Source organism: Rattus norvegicus, chromosome 13, assembly GCF_036323735.1.
Source record: "Rattus norvegicus strain BN/NHsdMcwi chromosome 13, GRCr8, whole genome shotgun sequence".
NCBI classification, from domain to species: Eukaryota; Metazoa; Chordata; class Mammalia; order Rodentia; family Muridae; genus Rattus; species Rattus norvegicus.
The window spans coordinates 80,098,972-80,119,260 of record NC_086031.1 but is presented as its reverse complement, the minus strand read 5'-3'; the positions used below and the strand labels follow the sequence as shown (position 1 = coordinate 80,119,260).

The following is a 20,289-nucleotide window of genomic DNA, read 5'->3' as shown; positions in this document are numbered from 1 at the left end:
ACCCAAGACCTCAGATACAGAGCTCACCGTCTCTGCTCCTACCGTCTGAATACACAGGTCTTCATGTTTCTGCACCATCTAGAACACTATTCACCCCACCCCTTAGGACAGAAACCTAGAGACTAGACATGAACCTCAGTTAGCAGAGCGCCCACCTAGCACACACCCTGGGCTCCATCCCCAGCAATAAATAAAGCATTTGCGATTGCACACACCTACAATCCCAGCACTCGGGGAATGAAGGCAGAAGATGAAGCCATCCTGTGTTACACAGGGACTTCAAGCCCACCCTGGGATACAGACCCTGTCTTTTTTTAAACAGTAGGATGAGCTGGAGAGGGCGCAGCAGTTCAGAGCAGTTGATGCTCTTGCAGTGGACCTGGGTTCAGTTCCCAGCACCCACACCAGGCAGCTCCCAGCTCCCAGCGTCCTGCGACTCCAGTGCCAGGGGACTGGCTTCTGGCTTCTAAGGGCATTTGGACACATGTGTACTGCACACGCGCGTGCACGCGCGCGCGCGCACACACACACACACACACACACACACAATTTTTTTAAATTTAAAGTCAAACCAGAAACCTAGGACATCTTTGACTGCTCTTGCCAGGTAATCCAGATGGGGCTACATCATTCAGTGACACTCTGGCAGGGTGATCCTGGGCGAATTAATGATGATGTTCAAGCCTTGGATTTACACACAGGGCAAAAGAAGATACCGTGTGTGTGTGTGTGTGTGTGTGTGTGTGTGTGTGTGTGCCTGTGTGCATGTGTGTGTGCATGTGTGCGTGTGTGTGTATGAGTGTGTGTATATGTGTGTCTGTGTGCATCTGTGTCTGTGTGTGTGAGTGTGTATATGTGTGTCTGTGTCTGTGTGTGCATCTCTTTGTGTGTGTGTGTCTGTGTGTGTGTGTACGTGTACATGTGTGTATGTGTGTGTGAGTGTGTATATGTGTGTCTGTGTCTGTGTGTCTGTGTGTGTGCATCTGTGTGTGTGTCTGTGTGTGAGTGTGTGTGTGCGTCTGTGTGTATGTGTGTCTGTGTGTCTGCGTGTGTGTCTGTGTGTGTATGTGCGTGTCTGTGTGTGTGTGTACGTCTGTGTGTGTATGTGCATGTGTCTGTGTGTGTTTGTGTCTGTGTCTGTGTGTCGGCGTGTCTGTGTATGTATGTGCGTGTGTCTGTGTGTGTGTATGTGTGTCTGAGTGTGTGTGTGCATCTGTGTGTGTGTGTCTGTGTGTGTATGTGCGTGTGTCTGTCTGTATGTGTGTGTCTATGTGTGCTTGTGTGTGTGTCTGTGTGTCTGCGTGTGTATCTGTGTGTGTATGTGCGTGTGTCTGTGTGTGTGAGTGTATGTGTGCATCTGTGTGTGTCTGTGTATGTGCGTGTATCTGTATGTATGTGTGTGTCTGTGTGTGTTTGTGGGTGTGTCTGTGTGTCTGTGTGTATGTGTACGTGTCTGTATGTATGTGTGTGTCTGTGTGTGTTTGTGTGTGTGTATTGGTAAAAGTTTATCTGTTCCATTCCCTATGGCTGATACCCCATGCATCACGAAAGTCTAGCTCAAAGCTTCCTCTTGCTGTCCTTACCGGTCTCAGAATGCTACCCCTGCCCCGACACATTACTATTAGACCTGCCTATGCCATCTTATCTCTGATCTCGCCCCCATTCCAATCTGTCCTCCCCACTCAGCCAGACAGATCGTTCCCCACACAGGCCCATCTGTGCCTTGTGATTCCCACACCTGCAGACATTATTCATTAGCTGATGCCTCCCACCTCTGCTATCCCAAGTCACTCCCAGATCTTCAGACATGGCTGCTGTTCAGCTCTGTGCCTATACAAGGTCTCCACTGCCCATTACTCCCTTGCTTATATTCTGCCTGCCCAGGGAAAGGACACCCTTAAGGCTTGTTGGAAAATAATCCATTTAAAAGGCAAAGAAAACAGACATTGGGTAAATAGACTCAGGGGCAGTGTCTAAGTTAGGGTTTTACTATTGTAAAGACACACCATGACCAAGGCAACTTTTAATTGGGGCTGACTTACAGGTTCAGAGGTTCAGTCCATTATCCTCAAGGCAGGAGCATGGCAGCGTCCAGGCAGGCCTGGTGTAGGAGGAGCCGAGAGTTCTACATCTTCATCTGAAGGCAGCTAGGAGAAGACTGGCTGTTAGGTAGCTAATACAAGGGTATTGAAGCCACACCCACAGTGACACACACCAACAAGGCCACACCTACTCAACAAGGCCACATCTCCTAATAGTGCCATTCCCTGGGCCAAGCATATGTAAACCATCACAGGCAGACGCAAACCCTGACACGGAGATCACGGAAGAGAGAAAAAGTGAAAGAAAGTACATGCTCTTCTTTCTCCAGTGCTGGATCCCAGAGCCTCCAGCATGCTAGGTGTGGTGGTTTGAATGTGTTTAGCCTAAGGGATTGGTACTATTAAGAGGTGTGGCCTTGTTGGAGGAAGCTTGTCACTGTGGGGGTGGGCTTTGAGAACCTTCTTCTAGCCACATGGGAATCAGTCTTTTCTTGTTTGCCTTCTGAACAAGATATGGAACTCAGCTCCTCCAGCACCATGACTGCCTGGATGCTGCCATGTTCCCACCTCAATGATAATGGATTGAACCTCTGAGCCTGTAAGCCAGCCCCAATTAATTGTTGTCCTTTATAAGAGTTGCCTTGGTCATGGTTCTGCCACTGAGCTACGCTCAAAATCCTGGAATGAATATCTCTGTGTGTGTATATCTGTGAGTGTGTGTGTGTGCATGTGCACGCACGGGAGACCAGCCTCTCCTGGAGCTGGAGTTACAGGCAGTTGTGAGCTGCAGAGATGAGTGCTAGGAGCTGAACTCCAGGCTTCTGCAAGAGCAGTCTGTGCTTAACCTGCCCCTTGAACATTTTTTTTAATTGAAAAATAAGTAAATAAATTAATAAGAAATACAAAATTTAAAAAGACATAACCCTGAGATTGGAGAGGACTTCCCAAAAGCAAAACAGAAAACAGAAAGCCACCAAGAAAAATTGCACCAATCTAACTTCACAGATATTAAATGCTCCTGCATAACTGCACATACGTGTGCACACACACATACACACACATACACACACATACACACACTCACACATATACACACATGCATACACACACACGCATGCACGCACGCACACGCATGCACACGCACACACACACAGAGTAGGAAGGGAAGGCATTTGATTTGTTAACAACAGCTGGGTTAAAGTCAGAATCTAGACAGAGCTTCTTACACTGATGAGATCACAGTTCACTGGGGGTGGAGGGTGGCAAAGGAATGGACAGAGAAATTACAGGAAACCCAAGTTGATTTCTTAAATGTTAAGAGTAAATGGACAAGAATCGATTAGCATTTAAAACGCACCCGACGAATGCTATTCTCTAAGATTCAGAATAATCTTAAAATGCCATTTGCAGACTCGGGTATTAAGTCTGCCACTGTATTTGTTTTAGAATGGAAGGAATGATACATATTGTTCCACCTGTGGGTGTATGGATTATCTCCGAAGGAGTAGGCAAAAACTAGCAAAATTGGCTATATGTCAAAAAGGAACTGCAGGGCTAGGGAACAGGAGTGGGGTGGGGTTGTTACGTTACATAATTTCTATAATTTTGAATGTTGTGGTTTTTTTTTAACTCCATGACCTAACCCTAAGCAAGTAATCTTACATAAGTAAGTTAATTAGATATCCTTTTCAACCGTCTCTCAGACCTTAGAAGACAAAAGAAAACCCTTTAAATAACTCCATAAACCAGTGCCGTGGTGCACGTCTTTAGTCTGGTTTCTTGGAAGGTAGAGGTGGGTGGATCTCTGGGAGGTGAAGACCAACCTGGTCCACACAGTGAGTTCTGCGACAACTAGCGCTACATAACATGACCCTGTGCTGGAAAAGATTAGATAGACGGACGGACGGATGGACTGATTGACTGCTTAAAATCTGCATTTCTTTAACCCACAAGTTCTACATCTAGAAATAATTTGTATCCAGAAATATTCTAAATGTGCCATACATAAAGACTAGACTAAGTGGGAACAAGCTAAGAGTCCACCAATAGGGAAATGTTTAAATGAATTATAGCATGTACACTGTGAAGTACTATGCAGCCATTTAAAGGAACGAAGCTGCAGGGCATGGTGATGTAAGTTTTTCATCCCAGCACTTGGAGACAGAGGCAGGTGAATCTCCATGAGTTCAAGGCAAGCCAAGACCGTACAGTGAGACCCTGTCTCAAAGAAGAAGAAGAAGAAGTCACTGAGATTGGATGACTTTTATGTCATACAGTCAGATCAAAACAGTAAATTATAAAAATGACATGTGTCCCCATTTATGCATTAATATTTTCTCAAAGGCATATTCAACTTATATTTGGGTTGGTTCTAAAGTTAGAAACAGAGATGACCTTATTTTACAATGTCTTATATTGTTAGATGAGTAAATCGTATCGCCTGTATCTCCAGGCAAGGTAACACAGAAGCACTGAGGACCTGGAGGGAGGGGCTGCAGACAGTCCCTCAGCAGAGTACTTGCCTCGAACATGAGGACCTGAGTCCAGATCCCCAGCACCCAGGTAAAAGTCTCATTCCCACATCTTAACTCTGGTGCTGGAAATGAGGGGGACAGTGGAGGGGGCAGAAGGATCCCTGGAGCCCATTGGCCAGCCTAGAGGATTAGTAAACTCTGGGTTCAAAGAGAGGTCCCGGATTCAGAAAAATTAAAGGAGACGCTGTCTTCAGCCATAAATTGATCATAGTAAGTTACCCAAGCTCCAGTAAATACCATTCCCCCACTTACACATGCAAACAACCTTAATCCGATGTCCAAAAATGATACTACTGTACAGAAGGGCTAGTGGGGAAGGAAGGGTTCAATTAGAGAGGGAGTGGGGAGAGAGAGGTAAGGGGTGAGCATGGTCAAAAATCATTATATACATTGCCAAAATAGAAATAGTAAGGTGGAGGAAGGTTTCCACATGCACATATGCACACACACATACAGCACACTTATTGTGATGGAGAGAATCAAGATGTATAAATAATATTTTCTACATGTTTTTATATTAAAAATTGTTCCTAATAACGCTTGGATTTGAGAACTCACTATATACCTCATAGTCTCCATCACTCCGTGCCCCAGAGCACACACTGGAAAGGGCAGGGCTAGGCAGTACCTGGGTGCTTCAGATTATTCCCAGTCACCCACGACTCCAGTAGACTACAAGCACAAACCGAACCAGAAGTGCCAATGTCCCTCACCAGGATCTACACCGGACAGACTGCCAATGCCTTTGTTCATGCTCCCAACACTGCCAGAACCTATCTGCCATGCACACTAGCCTCTTCTCTGCCGGGCACAGAAAAACAACCCAAGAAGCAGATCGAAAACGCTGAAAGTACCCCCCTTGGTCCAGGATAAGGATCGCTGGTAAGGTTAGTAAAGGTTGAGTCAACGAAGTACTGAGTCTTTTTTTTTTTTTCTTTTTTCTTTTTTTTCGGAGCTGGGGACCGAACCCAGGGCCTTGTGCTTGCTAGGCAAGCACTCTACCACTGAGCTAAATCCCCAACCCCTGAAGTACTGAGTCTTAAAGCTAACCCTTCCTCCAAACTGCAACACACACCAACAGCGACCCTTCGCCTTGTTAAGATTTTTGGTTTTGAAAATTCTCCCCTCAAGTCACGCTTGACAACATTTCAGGTAGACGGGTCTAGCCTAGCCTGCACACTGGCAGTCAGCAGATAATGGGTCAATTGGACATGCCATTCAGTTCTTTGCACGTTTGACGAAAATGAGTTTTGAATTAAAAGACAATTTTGTAAAAATGGATTTCTTTCCTACAAAAATAAAAAAAAACCAAACAAACAAAAAACAAAAACAGTCGATACAAAGCTCACATCAGACAATGTGATGGGGGTCTTGTATCCACAGCTGGCTGCCTCCTCACAGGATGTCACTCTGTATATAACGCCACCCAGCCAACCTGCCCGCCTGGCTTCCTCCATCCTGGCCTCCTGGCCGTGGACTGTGTGCCTTAGGACTCTACTGGATATGCTGACACTTAGAGTGGATGAAATTCAGACCCCAAACAGCACACACACCTGCTCTGGCCACTCCATATTCCTTGGTCAGAGGACTCCCAGTGCACAGGGCTGCAATATAGATTTGGGGACACAAGGTCTTGAAGGTTAGTTCCTAAACACTAAGCAGGTTTCTTTCTGAGAAGGTGTCTATCTCACTGCCATCTATCTCACTGGGTCTGTAGGACAAAAAGTCCTGAGTCAAAGGACCCCCACGTTCAAAGCACTGCTAAGTCAAAAGACTCTAGTTCAGCCGGGAGGCAGAGGCAGACAGATCTTGTTAAGTTGGAGCCCCTCCTCTCCAGCACCTTCCATACAGTGAGTTCCAGGACAGACAGGACTGCATAGAGATCTTGTCTCAAAAGAAACAAGCAAGCAAGCAAACAAACAAACAAAATAGGGCATAGTGTTTCGCATTCTTGACTGTTAGTTCCTCATCCCTCAAACAGAACGATAACTGTAGTTTACGTTACGTGAAGGGATTTAAAAGAGTATGAAAGCAGCTGTCAACACCTTAGAGGTGCAGGATACAGTGGATGTAGGCTAGTGGGGAGAGGGGGCTCTGAAAGAAGCTGGGTGAAGAATTTGGCCACATAAGCTGACGCCCCGCCCCCATTCTTCCTGGAGGGGCTGGGAAACGCCTATTTTCACCTGCTCTCAAGGTGGCTGAAGTAAAATGCATTACACAGGCAAACATCTTCCATTTGGCAAAGCCGTAGCTCCAAGAGTCCAAGCTACAGTTCGGGGCCCGATTTGGAGGCTCCAGCACCTATGGTAGTTTGATCTATCAGTATCCCCCACTGGGCAGATCACCGAGCTCAAGTCTTTTTCCCTCCCAAACTGCACCTTTCCCCCTACCTAGCAGAAAGAACTAAATGGCAGCTCTTGTAAACACTTTGCAAAAGGGATGAGAGGTACGATAATGAAAAAGTAGAGCCTCAGAGTTGGGCTACCCAGAGATGCCAACGCCTGGCTGCAGTCACTGGGAAACCCATGGCTCTGAAGCGCGATGGGCCATCCTAACAGACATTGTCATGCCACATGCCTTTGTGCACAGGGATGCACCAGGGCTTAAGCTCTTGTCCCAGTTGGTAAAGTGCCTCCCCCTAACCCTCAAATCAACTGACTCTCCCTCTCATCGATCTGAGGGGCAGGGGAGCCCACCCCACAGCGCCGGAAGACTTCTAGGTGTCTCCCACCCTGGCTCTCACACAGGGCACGCGGAGTCCTGAGCAGGAAGATGTTACTCACCTGGTCCTCACGGATTCCAGCCGAGAGTCTTAGCTGCTGCGTTCCATACCCTCATTCCTGAGCGGGCCGCAGGGGGCGCGGCCCTCCTCGACTGAGTCCAGGGCACGAACTGATGCTCTCCCTTCCCTGGGGATGTGCAGAGGGGATCCGGAGGAATGGAACGGGCTGCACCCAGCAGAACCAGGTGGGCTTCTGAAAAGCCTCTGGCCGATTGGAGGGGCGCGCCCCACAGGCTCTTCCCACAAAGAGCTCCAAAGCCAGACGCAAAAGCGCCAGCTTCCCCAAACCAAGGCGCGGTACAGCCGGGAATGAGACTCGGACTGGGGAGAGGGGCGCCGGGAGAAGCGGAACGCCGAAGGGGCAGGGGGATCCGGGGACGGTGGGAGGGCGAGGGGAGCTGCAGAGCCAGCCGGGCTGGCGCCCAGCACAATGCCTTCAGCGCAGCTGCATCCCCCGGCAGCCCGTCCCACCCCGGCCTGCGCCCCCCAGCCCGGTGCTCACCGAAGCGCCGCGGCTGCTCAGGGCCCGGCCGCCTCCCCGCCGCTTCCTCCCTGCGCGCCGCGCCCGGGACGCGAGGTTTCGGGTTTCAGCCGGCCGAGCCCCGCTTCGCTCCTCCCGCCGGCAGCACGCGGCCCCCGGGCCCGGAGCAAGGCCGAGTAACTTTGCTGCGCTCGCGCTCCGCCTCCCGCTGCTCGCCCGCCTCCGTCGCCGTCCCGGCCGGCGCCCCGCGTCCCGCGTCCCGCGCCCCGGTGTCCTGCGCCCCGCCCCGCTCTCCTCCCTCACGCCCCTTCCTTCGCCGCCTCCCCGCCCCTCCACTTCTTTCCCATTTCTTCCCACGGAGAACCTCGAGCAGCCTCAGCCGGCTGCTCTTTGTCTCGCCCTCACCATCTCGATCTGCCACTTTTTCCCTGGAAACCTTTTGTGGTCTCTACTCAGGCCTCCTCTCTCCCGGTTCCAGCCTTTGAGACATCCATTTCCATTTCTGTCTCCATCCCTCAAATACTTTCGGATTCTTCCCTCCTCACAGCCCCATTCTCCTCCTCCTCCCGTCTCAAGTTGAACTCTGGGCATCCTTTTCCTTACCTTTCGTTCATCCAACCAACCACTGAGGGCATCTGTCTAGTGGCAGACGCGGTCCAGGACACTGGCAGTACCACGGCAAATAACCCCGAAGGTAGACCCTAAAGAATGGAAAGTGGATGTAAACAGACCTTTTTACAACGCCTCTACTCCGTTTCTCAACAAAGAGGGGAGAAAAGGCAGTGAGTAGGGCCTGCTTGCTCAGAGGACGCGACGCGAGAGCAGCTTCTCATTCTTTCTTGCCTTCGCATTTCATACTCCTCCTGAGCAGCTATCTAAATAAAGAGATGAAAAACGGAAGCGAACAGTACCACTGCTAAATGATGATGATGATCAATAATAATAATGATGGAAGAGTAAACGTGCCAGCATAATAATCAGATACGAAGCAATAAGGCCATTTGTAAAATTCCAGCGAAAATAAATAAAATACTGATACTGCCCTTAGAGAGATATTCAGATCCCTCTGAAATTCATCTGCTTGGATAAGTGCAATAATTATTCCCTTGTCTGTGGACTGACACTGTGGGAGCCGCCTCATTATTATTAGGCACTCTTTAGAATAATAACTTACCGTCTACCACCTGCTAAATGTACAGGCTGCTGTAGGGAGCAAACGGGATAATGAGGAGAAAAAGTAAACGGATGACTTACTGTTCTGTGTGATTCGATGCTTTTATTTCAAAGTCTAGGTCATCCAGGCAATGCTTGAAGCTGCTTAAATTGAACTGTTCTCAGGAGTATTTTAGACATTTATTCCAGCATCTTTGATTATTAATTTCATCTACATGTGATCAAACATCAACTAAAGCTCTGTGATGCTGGGGGGGGGCTAGCTAACCTTTTTGAGTCTCTGCTTATTCATATACAAAACGGGGTGTGCTTATCTGTGGAGATGAAAAGGTTAAGGGAAAGGTGGAACAGATAGCTCAGTGGTTCAGAGCATCTACCGCTCTTCTAGAGGATCCAGACGGAGTCTCAGAACCCTCAGCAAGTGATGTGAAGCTGCCCGTAACTCCAGCTTCAGGGGCATCCAACACCTCAAGCCTCTATGGGCATGTGCACTCCTGTGCACATAGCCAGCATACATACACACATACATGCACATGCACACACATGCATGCACATGCACAGACGTGCACAGACACATGCACATGAACACACACATAATTTAAATCAATGTTAAAGTCTAAAGGGTAAAGGAAATGCTGTAAGTCTGTCACCCAGAACCATACAATCTGGAGACTAGGCTTTTCTGAAAGTTAGCATTTAAGAAAGATGTGGAACTATGTGTCACAGAGTGCCACCATGGAGGGAGTGAGAATTCAGAGCAACTGATCACTGCTGCTGCTGCTGCTGCTGCTTCCTCCTCCTCCTCTTCTTCTTCTTCCTCTTCCTCCTCCTCTTCTTCCTCTTCCTCCTCCTCCTTCTTCTTCTTGCTCCTGTGCAAAAACTGCCCCCCACCAAGCACACTTGCCTCAGACTTACTCTCTATTTTGAATTTTTCAATGGAAAACATTTTTTAGTCTTGTTGCTTGTATTAGCTGATATATTATTTATCAGAGAGGTATTTTACCCATAACTCACAAACTCAAGACATACTGTGCATTTGGGGATAGAAATTGCTGCCAGCAAGCACATTGTTTTTATTGCTGTCCTTAGGATTGTTTTGTGTTCTCCCTTTCTGGAGCAAATATTGAGCTCAGGGAAGTTTCAGTCAGAAGTAAAAAAAAATAAGAAATTGTTATTGAAATAATTATTTTTTTCTGTATCACTATGTAGGTAATAGTCATGTGCAAAAATGACACTAATTTTGGTGCAAGAATATAATTTTCCTTTTTTGCAAATTAAAAAAGACAGATATATACACACTCACAAATACAAACACAAAAACAAACCTTCTTTCCCCAGTTGGTTTTTTGTTTGTTTGTTTGTTTGTTTGTTTGTTGTTTTGATTGGTTGGTTGGTTGGGGAGGGTTGGGTGGATTTGGGGAGGGTTATTTTGTTTTTGTTTTTGCTTTTTTTCAAGACAGGGTTTCTTTGTGCAGCCCTGACTGTCCTGGCTCTGGAGACCAGGCTAGCCTCAGATCCACCTACCTCTGCCTCCCTAGTGCTGGGATTAAAGGCATGCACCACCACCACCTCCTACCTTCCTCAGTTGATTTTATGAGCCATTCTTTTTAGGGCCCTCAGAAGATGTTTGAGTTAAATCGAGAGGCCTTGTCCAAATGAATCCCAAATGTTTCCTGAAGAATTCTCATCTAATGAGGCATTGTTAAACAAAATATCTGTTCAACGCATCTGTCTACATAAATCTAGTAAAAGTAGGATGGTGACTTATGCCGTCTGGACCACATGGAACATTACTGCCCTGTTCTTCATATGCTGCCTTTACCCTCAGGCTTGGCTGAAGCGTCCCCTATTCCAAGAAGTCTTCTCTGGGCCAGACTTTCAAACGCTCTGTGTCACTTATACAGAATGTATCTTGGTGTCCTCGGGGCACTGAAGAAGCAGAGACAGGCAGATCTCTGTGAGTTCCAGGCCAGCATGCTGTACCTACATAGCTAGGCAGGGCTACATAGTGAGACCATGTCTAGCAAAAGTGAAAAAAGTTAAAACAATACATCTCTCCATTTATCTATATCTTTTATTTCTCTCTCTCTCTCTCTCTCTCTCTCTCTCTCTTTCTCTCTTTCTTATGCTTGTGTGCACATGTGCTGTGGCCAATTGTGAAGGTCACAGGACCAGCCACAGAAAACACCTCTCTCCTTCTACTACGTGTGTCTAAGGAGCCAAACTCCAGTGGCCAGACTTGGCACAAGGCACCTTCACTGCTGAGCTTCACCAGCTCTTGTTTATAGAGTCCACTGGTAAATATAAACACTCCACAAAAGCAGGTTCTTCACGGAGGGGAACAAGAGAGATGTATTATTCATCAATATAAGACCAGGGCTCAGCCTGAGAAAACATTCAAAATAGGTGGTAGCTGTGATAGTTCAGTGGTTAAAGTGCTGGCCCTAAGCCTAGCATAATACCTTTAATCGAAGCGCTTAGGGGGCAGAGGCAGGTGGATCTCTGTGAGTTCAAAACCTGCCTGGTCTACATAGTCTGTTCTAAGACAGCAAGAGCCACATAAGTGAGAAGCTACCTCAAACAAGTAAACTAAAATGAAAACATGTCTGGCCCCTAAAGCGAGCAGGAGGGCCAAAGTTTAGGTCCCAGAACTGATGGAAAGGTCAGGTGTCTGAGGGGGAGCTGGCCTGTAATTGCAGTCTCAAAAATCAGCAATGGGAATTCCCAACGAAGCTGGCTAACTATTAGGTTGGTGAGCTCTGGGTTTAATTGAGAGAGAGAGAGAGAGAGAGCGCACACACACACACACACACACACACACACACACACACACTGCACAAGCACTCACATATTCATGACCCAGGTATCTTCGAGGAACTCCTGTCTCTCATTAAAAAGATAGCTCATTTTCCCAACGGGCAAAGAACCTCTCCAAAGAAGGTAAATGTATGGCCAGTGAGCACACGAAAAGCTCCTTGCCTTTAGTCATTAGGAAAAGCAAATCAAAACAACAGTGGCATTCCATTCTCCACCCACTGGGATGGCAGTAATGAGCAAGACAGCAGCAGGTGTTGTGCAAGCCGTGAAGGAACCTGGGCACTTGCTCTCTACAGATGCTTCAGAAAACAAGTTTGGCGGTTCTTCAAACATGTCACACATTAGGTTATCATACAGCCCTGGGATTTCTTATCTACGTATCTACACATGATGTGTAATGTCTACTACATTGGGTGTAATATACATTATGTGTGAATGTAAAAGCATTCATATATTCATGTATATATATATGTGTGTGTGTATATACACACATACACAATACAATGCAATGCGTGTTATGTTGGATGTAATATACAATGTAAGTGGATGTAAAGTATGTATATCCTAACATGCTTTCATAACATGTTATCATAACTTACCAAGACTAGAAACTTCCCAAAGTCTCTCACTTAAATACATAAGCAAAATGCGGCATACGTCCACACAGTGGAATATTACTCACCACTGGGGATGAAAGTATGCTAACAGAAAGAAGGAAGACATAATAAAATACATATTGTCTGCTTCTAGTTACATGAGATATCCAGACTGGACTAGTCTATAGGGACAGAAATTAGCTTATAATTTCTCTGGGACTAGAAATGGGGTAAACATGCAAGATGGCTGGTGATGGGTACAAGGTTGCTTATAGAAATGATAAAAAATATTTTTTAAAAATACATTATGAAGAAGAAGAAGATGATGATGATGACGATGACTATGTGAACTGAAGACCAATGAGCTGCATGCTTTAAATGGGTAAGCTTTACAATGTGTAAATTGTCTTTAAAATAGAAATGTTTGAAACAAAAGTGTCAGAAGCCACCTAGGAAAGCCTATGGCAAACAAGTGAGTTTTCTATAGATGCCTATCATTTCGCAGGGCTGTGATGGCTGCACTCTGAGATGCAAGGTCCTCAGAAACTTCATCCCGGGATTGCCTTTTACTGCTGATCTGCCTCTCCTGTCACTCTTAAACAGCCTAAGGATTCCTGGGCATCAGCACACCCTATTGGGCAGATTTCCTGCAGATCAACACAAAGATGAACGTTTGTGAATTGATGCTAGATGAGTTAATCATAGCATTCCTGATTTGGTTCAAATCATTTAAAGGAGAAAGTTTAAGGAGATGGTCTTAGTTGTTCTGCCAGACAGAAGAATGTAATAAAGAATCAAGAATAAAATGTGTCCCTTCCTCATGGAGTAGAAAGTAAAGGCTGAACAGTAAGGAATACAATGAGCTTTCATAACTGCACTCAAAGATAAATAGGCTTCGGGAAGATTTGTGATTAAGGGAAAGCATCTATTCTAGGTCAGGTCCAAAGATAAAGTCATAGTTATGCACTATGATAAAGCAAGGCTATGTGAAACTGTGGCTTTGAACTTATAATGAGCTTATGGAATGAAACACTGCTTTGAACTTACTATCAACATCCTTCTGTAGCTCCCCTTTGTGTAACATTTTATCTGTGAGGTCATTTTATAAAGAACTGTTGTCTTGGGCTGGAGGGATGGCTCAGTGGTTAAGAGCACTTAACAACTTCCAGAGGTCCTGAGTTCAATTCCCATCAACCAGGTGGTGGCTCACAACTATCTGTAATGGGATCTGATGCCCTTTTCTGGTCTACTTGAAGACAGCTACAGTGTACTCACATACATAAAATGAATATGTAAAAAAAGAACTGTTGTCTAAGAAGGTATAAATTGCCAGAGAGAAGAAATAAAGCGTATTTTGGGGGACTTTGATATGTATATTTGTATATGTGTATATATATGTGCGTATGTGAACTAGAAAACTAGTTTCTTCCCTCCATGGTCCAAAGTGAGAAAGCCCAATTTTTGGCAGACATTTTGGAACAACACGGAAGGATCCTCCCTATGTAAAACCCAAACTTAAGTATGGAGCTCACAGAAGGCCAGAGAGAATGCTCAGCAGTTAAGAGGACTTGGTGGATTCTGGCAGACCTGGACGTTGTTCCAAACAGCCACAGAAAAACCCAGTTCCAGGGGACTGACACCCTCTTCTGACAGCTGTGAGTACTAGACACACAAGTGTTTCCCATACACACATGCAGGCAAAACACACATAAAATAAAAATAAAGAGCTATCCAGATGTGCTGACCTATACCTTTAGTTGGGATGTCTCCTAGCACTTGGGAGACAGAGACAGGTGGATCTCTGAGTTTGAGGCCTAGCTAGCTCCAGGGCAGCCATGGCTACATTGAGACATAAATGAATAAACAAAAGTAAAAGAAAAAAAAGAAGCAGATCACGAAAAAAGAGTGAGAAAATTTTTCAGTCCTGATTGTCCCCTTTGACCCTAGATGAAGGTGTCCCTGCAAGGGGAATGCTTCACCACCGATTGTTCGCAGGAGGCAATATTATTTTTAGGAATTCATTTTTAAAGCTTAGCATATTTCCTCAAATTTCATTCTCATCTACAATGTGTTATAACCATATTTCCCCCATTACCTTTTCTTATTCCTCCCCCACTCCTGCCAAGCCCACTCACAACTATCCCTCTCCTACATCCGTGTCTTCGTTTACATATTTATTTCACCCCACTGAGTTTATTGGGGTTGCTTGTTTCAGCGTGGATAGGGAGTTACTTACCATGCACGGGCAGTTTACCAATGGCTACATCATCGCAAGATACAGCATCACCTCCCTTGGCAACCATGAAGTGCTAACAGCTTCTCCTGGAGGGATGGGGCCCACAATCCACCTCTCAGCCCATTCCATGTTGAAAGACTCAGTTCTGGGAAGGTCTCACGCAAGCACCCACGACTGCTGTGAATTCCTGATTCCAACGCATCCAGAGGATGAGGATTCTCCCAGATCTTACCTTTGTTCTGCCTTCTCTACCGTGTTCCCTGGGCCTTGGGGTTGATAATACACAGATCCTGTCTGGGGCTGAGTGCTTGATAGTTGTTTCGTCACAGACGTTTGACAGGTTATGAGTGTCTACACTGACTGCCACCCACTAGAACAAGAAGCTTCTTTAACCAAGGCCAAGAAGGAGTCAACAGTAAGTGTGGACTTAGAGTTGTCAGCATGATTAGACAGTAATAGGAAGACAGAAACATGCAGGAAGGCTCTCACCAAGGAAGACAGTAGTGCCAGCAAACTGATGGTCCCTATAAGAAGTGGATCCAAATGTCCCCCACACTGTTCCTACAAGGTGGGCAATTGATCTGCTCTGTGTCTACCTTAGAGTGACGTCACCTATGATTTTACAGACTGTACACCTTGTCTAGAGCAGTTTCACCAGCGTGCTCTCGCTCTCTCGCTCTTTCTCTCTCTCTCTCTCTCTCTCTCTCTCTCTCTCTCTCTCTCTCTTTCTCTCTCTCTCTCTCTGTGTATCTCTCCCTCTGTCTCTCTCTATCTCTTTCTCTCTGTCTCTTTCTCTGTCTCTCTCTCACACACACACACACATGCACACACATCTCTTTCTGTCCCTCTTTGTCTCTGTGTGTTTTTCTGTCTCTATCTGTGTGTGTGTGTCTCTGTCTCTGTCTCTCTCTGTGTGTGTAGGAAAAGCAAAAGCAAAGGGAGAAAAAATTGTCTCACATTATAGGAAGTATGAGTATGGACACTAGAACATTTTTCTGTTGGAACCTTGGCTCATAAGTGATGAACCGTCTATGGAAAATCGTCTGCTAAACTCAGGTGCTTTTTTCAAAGATGGTCTGTACTACTTAGACACTCAGATTTCAAAAACTTCTATCGGGTCCTTTTTTTGCCCGTTTCATTATTTCAAAAGAGTAGGACAGATAAAAGTTGCTCACCTCAAGGTCAGGAATCAGAAAGAAATAGAGGTCCAGGGACATGATACACCTCAAAGACATTTTCCAGTGAATGCTCACAAATACTTCTTCCTCCAACCCAGCCCCCTCCCCCTGGTTCCTACACAATTACCTTTTGCTCAAGTTGGGTGCAATGGCACGGGCCTTTAATCTTTGCACTTGGGAGGTGGATCTCTCTGAGTCCAAGGCTAGCCTGGTCTACAGAGTGAGTTCTAGGACAGCCAGAGCTATGCAGAGAGACCCTGTCTCAAAACAAAACAAATAACATGAACTGACAGTGGACGCTGCTAGCACCAGATTCAGTTCAAGCATCATTCTTTTATCATGCATAACTGAGGCTAATAAGAAGCAGTTGTTGCAGTTCTAGGACGGAAAGTCTAGAAAATGGATCTGGAGCACCTTCCTTCGCCAGAGATGAGATTTCGACGACTAGGGGGCTGTTTGAGAAGAACAGAAGAGATGCTATGGAGGGATACTTTAAACACCCAAAACAATGGTAATCACACGGAATTGTCAGGTTTCCAACAAAGAGAACAATGTTCCGCTTTTATAAAAAACTCCTGATTGCTAGGCAACCAACTCATTCCTCTGAGAAATTAGTAAATAAATGAACAAGTCCAACGCTTGTTTACATTCCCTTATAGGAATTACATTTCAAAGTGTGGCAATGGGTGATTTCCCGGCTTGAATGCCATAGAGAATCATTAAGGAAAATACTTCTTAATAGAAGATGGGGATAGGGGATGTTCCACGGGTCCGTGCTTTCTGGCCAGCATAAGGCCCTGCATTTCGTAAACCTGATGCAGGGCTGCATGCTTTTGACCCCAGCACGTGTAGGTGGGGGAAGAAGATGTCAGAAAATCAGTGCAGCCGGAGGACTAGGATTCAAAAGTCTCCACTCACAACCCTTAAAGAAATAATGGTTGTAGCAACACAGGAGAGAGAGCAGTCTCCCTTATCCTCACCTTGGTTTTTATGTGGGCTCTTTGACTAGCTCTAATAATTCGGTTAATACAAGAGCTGGTTCATAAGACAAAAAATATTAAAACTCCATTAAATGTATATGTACAGAGGCTTTACAAGAGAGCCAAGGCTGAAGAAATGTCCAAACTAGGCTGCTTTTGTAGTTTTTAAACAAAGGCCATTACACTTGGGAAAGAATAGCAGGACAAATGGCTATCTTGACTAAGGCAGTGTCTTGGGGTTTCTGTTGCTGCAACTTGGGGAGGGGAAGGTTTATGTACCTTATACTTTTATGTCATCACCACCACCACCACCACCACCACCACCACCACCACCACCACCACCACCACCACCACCACCATCATTGAGGGAAGTCAGGACAGGAACTCAAACAGAGCAGGAACCTGGAGGCAGGAGCTGATGCAGAGGCCATGGAGAGGTGCTGCTTACTGGCTTACCCGTCATGGCTTGCTCACCCTGATTTCTTATACAACCCAGGACCTCCAGCCCAGGGACAGCACTACCCACAATGGACTGGGCCCTTCCCCATCAATCAGTACTAAGAAAATGCCTTACAGCTGGATCTTAGGGAGGCATTTTCTCAACTGAGGTTCCCTCCTTTCAGATAATTCTAGCTTGTATCAAGTTGACATAAAACTATCAGTGCGAGTAGCACATTTGAGAGCTGAAACTCCGTAAGGAGAATGTGCAATATAGAGGAAGATGGCTGCTTCTTCTCAGACTGTGGGTTTAACTTCATTGCAGCCCTGCCTTGTAAGTCTCATGATCAAGGCAAATTTCCAGCCTTGCTCCGTGAAGACATCTATCTCTTCCCCCAAAGAGCCTTTATGCTTTGCTACATGTAGAAATGGATCCTTCTAAAGTCACAGAAACAAATCAGTATATCAAGTTGTCATATTTTGCCTAAACTGTAGGCAAAATCATCACTGTGTATTAAAATCATTAGAGGAATGGTTGTTGTATATCCATATCATGAGAAACACTGTGAAACAGGAGATACACAGCAACCTCTGGAAAGCATTCCTTCTTAAAATCTTACTTTTATTTAAAAAACTGTGTGTGTGTGTGTGTGTGTGTGTGTGTGTGTGTGTGTGTGCTCGAGGGGGGAGGGGGGAGGGAGAGGGGGAAAGAAGAAAGGGGAGAGGAAACATTGCCCATGAAGTCCAGAAGAGGGTGCCTGACAGATCTCCTAGACTGGAGTTACAGTTTGTCCTTACATCTGTGACTTGTTGGACTTAGGTCCTCTCCCACAGCAGCACGTATTTTTAACCACTGAGCCATCTCTCATCCCCAGCAGAGAGAATTCTTGTGTAAGTTGGCAATAGAAAGATGCTGAAAAGTTAAAGAGAAAGATCTGTTTTTTGGTTTTTTTTTTTTTTTTGGTTCTTTTTTTTTTTTTTGGAGCTGGGGACCGAACCCAGGGCCTTGCACTTCCTAGGCCTTTAGTTCTACCACTGAACTAAATCCCCAACCCCGAGAAAGATCTGTTTTAACTTTGCTCTTTGACTCTAACATGTCCCCTCTAGGTTCGTGTAGTAAAGGCGGAGCATTCAAGCTTGGAACCAATAGGAGGTGGAAATTTTATTAGAATGGGGTCTTAGGTTGGTGCAGTGCTGGGTCCCTGTAGTTCCTACTACTGGGGATGCTAAGGAAGGGGCAGGTTCAATTGAATCTAAGTTTGGGACCCCATCTCAAGGACAAATGAAAGCACAAAGAATGATATCTAGTGGGGGGGGAGGCTTAGGTCACTGGGGCTCACCCTCAAAGAAGCCTGTGGTACCCAGATCCTTTCTTTTTCCTTTTGGCTTCTCAGCCACTATGAACGAAAGTCTTCGCCCACTACATGTTCCCACCATGAAGTCCTAAAGACCCAAAGCCATGGAGGAAGCCAGTCGGTGATGAACGGAAAACTCTGAAACTGAGAATCGAAAGGAACTGTTCTTCCCCAAGTTGACTTGTCTCAGAGGTCTGCCCAACACAAATGTCAAACAGTGATTCCTGACTTAGTTTAGCACCAAACGAAAAGAAAACCCTGTGTAACACAGACAAGTCCTTCCCAGCTACTTTACAATTTTCCTTGCAGCTGACTCTCTCTACCGTTTGATATTAGGTCAGGCCAATGCAAATTGGGAGTTGCCCCTTAACAGTTGCCCTTGGCCATCCGTGAAATTGAAATGCAAAGACCACAGAGTGTTCTCTCAGGTAAAAAATAGAAGTTTTTCAAACCAGTGCCCTTGTGGGATAGAGAAAAAAAATCATTTTTTTCTTCTTTAGGATGTTAAACTTTTTATTGTCCTGTATTCATCGTTTATAGAACTGGATTTCATAAGGACGTTCTCTTTTGAAAAAATCCATTATTCATGGAATTGTATCCCACAGGACATTTTCACACAAGTGCATATATTGAGCGTATTTTCTCCCATACCCCTTACCCTCCCTGTCCCTTAGTCCCATTGGTTCCCTAAGTTCACTTCTATCTTCATGTTATATGTACATACATACATACATACACACATACATACATACATACATACATACATACATACATACATACATACATGAATCCATTTCCTAATGAAGCCCTGAAGATTTGCGAAGGTCTCCTGTATCCATAGGCACTGCTCAGCTTTAGAACTCTATACCACAATGCAATCGCCATGTCACATTAATAGTTTTCTTTAAATATTGTAAAATACTTATTTAGTGTGTTTACGTGTTTAGAGAGGGGCCAGTGGGCAACTGGCAGAAGTTGGTTCTCTCTTTCTACTGTGTTGGTTCTGGGGATCGAACTCAGGTTGCTAGGCTTGGTGGCAAGCTCCTTTACCCACTGAGCCACCTCACTGACCCTAAACTCACAATGCTCTATTATCGCCATTGGTTTTTTAAAAATATCTCGTCATACATCACCCTTTTGTTTATTTGTATGTGTGGGGGAGTGTCGTGCATGTGCTGTCAAGACATATGTAGAAGTCAAGAAGAAACCTGTCCGAGAGAGCTCTCTTTTTCTACCACATGAATCCTGGTGGTGAACCGCAGGTCTTCAGGCTTGGTTTCTAAAAGATCATGAAGAAGGAAAGACAGACAAGCAGAGGAGTAACTCTACAATAGCATGTATTCAGGAAAAGTCCCGCGGAGGAGAAATCTCTAGTCCAATACATCAGAATGCCCAACAGGACTTACAGGGTCGAGTACTTACATGGGATAAAGGGAAGCAGACTGAGTTCTTTCCTTTTTTGGTCCAGTTAGGAGGAGTAGCTGGGGAAACAAGGTTCCTGGTGGGTAAAATAAAATGTCAAGCGATGGTGAACATCGCTAACAGCAAAGAGCACATTGACCTGCTAAGCCATCTCACCTACCCTTTAAAGGATGCAGTGCGGTATTACAAGAGTCCACACCTTAAAGACTGAAGATCGGGATTTGAAACGTGACTCTGCCCCCCACTTGCTGCTAT

At 45.6% G+C, this 20,289-nt stretch overlaps 1 protein-coding gene across 3 annotated transcripts in view; it reads right to left on the bottom strand.

Annotated features, from left to right (window-relative positions):
• The window catches only part of Gpr161 (G protein-coupled receptor 161), a 45,247-nt gene extending 37,257 nt beyond the window's left edge, over positions 1–7,990 (bottom strand). Inside the window, exons 1-3 of one of the 3 annotated variants that reach the window (XM_063272753.1) lie at positions 7,861–7,990; positions 7,360–7,485; positions 2,043–2,147 (exon numbers count right to left, since the gene is read on the bottom strand). The gene's annotated coding sequence lies outside the window, so the exon portion shown is untranslated. Of the gene's footprint in view, positions 1–2,042; positions 2,148–7,359; positions 7,486–7,860 lie in introns of those variants that run through there. The other 2 variants (XM_063272754.1, XM_017598995.3) reach the window with 2 other exon arrangements.
• Positions 7,991–20,289: the final 12,299 nt, after the last annotated feature.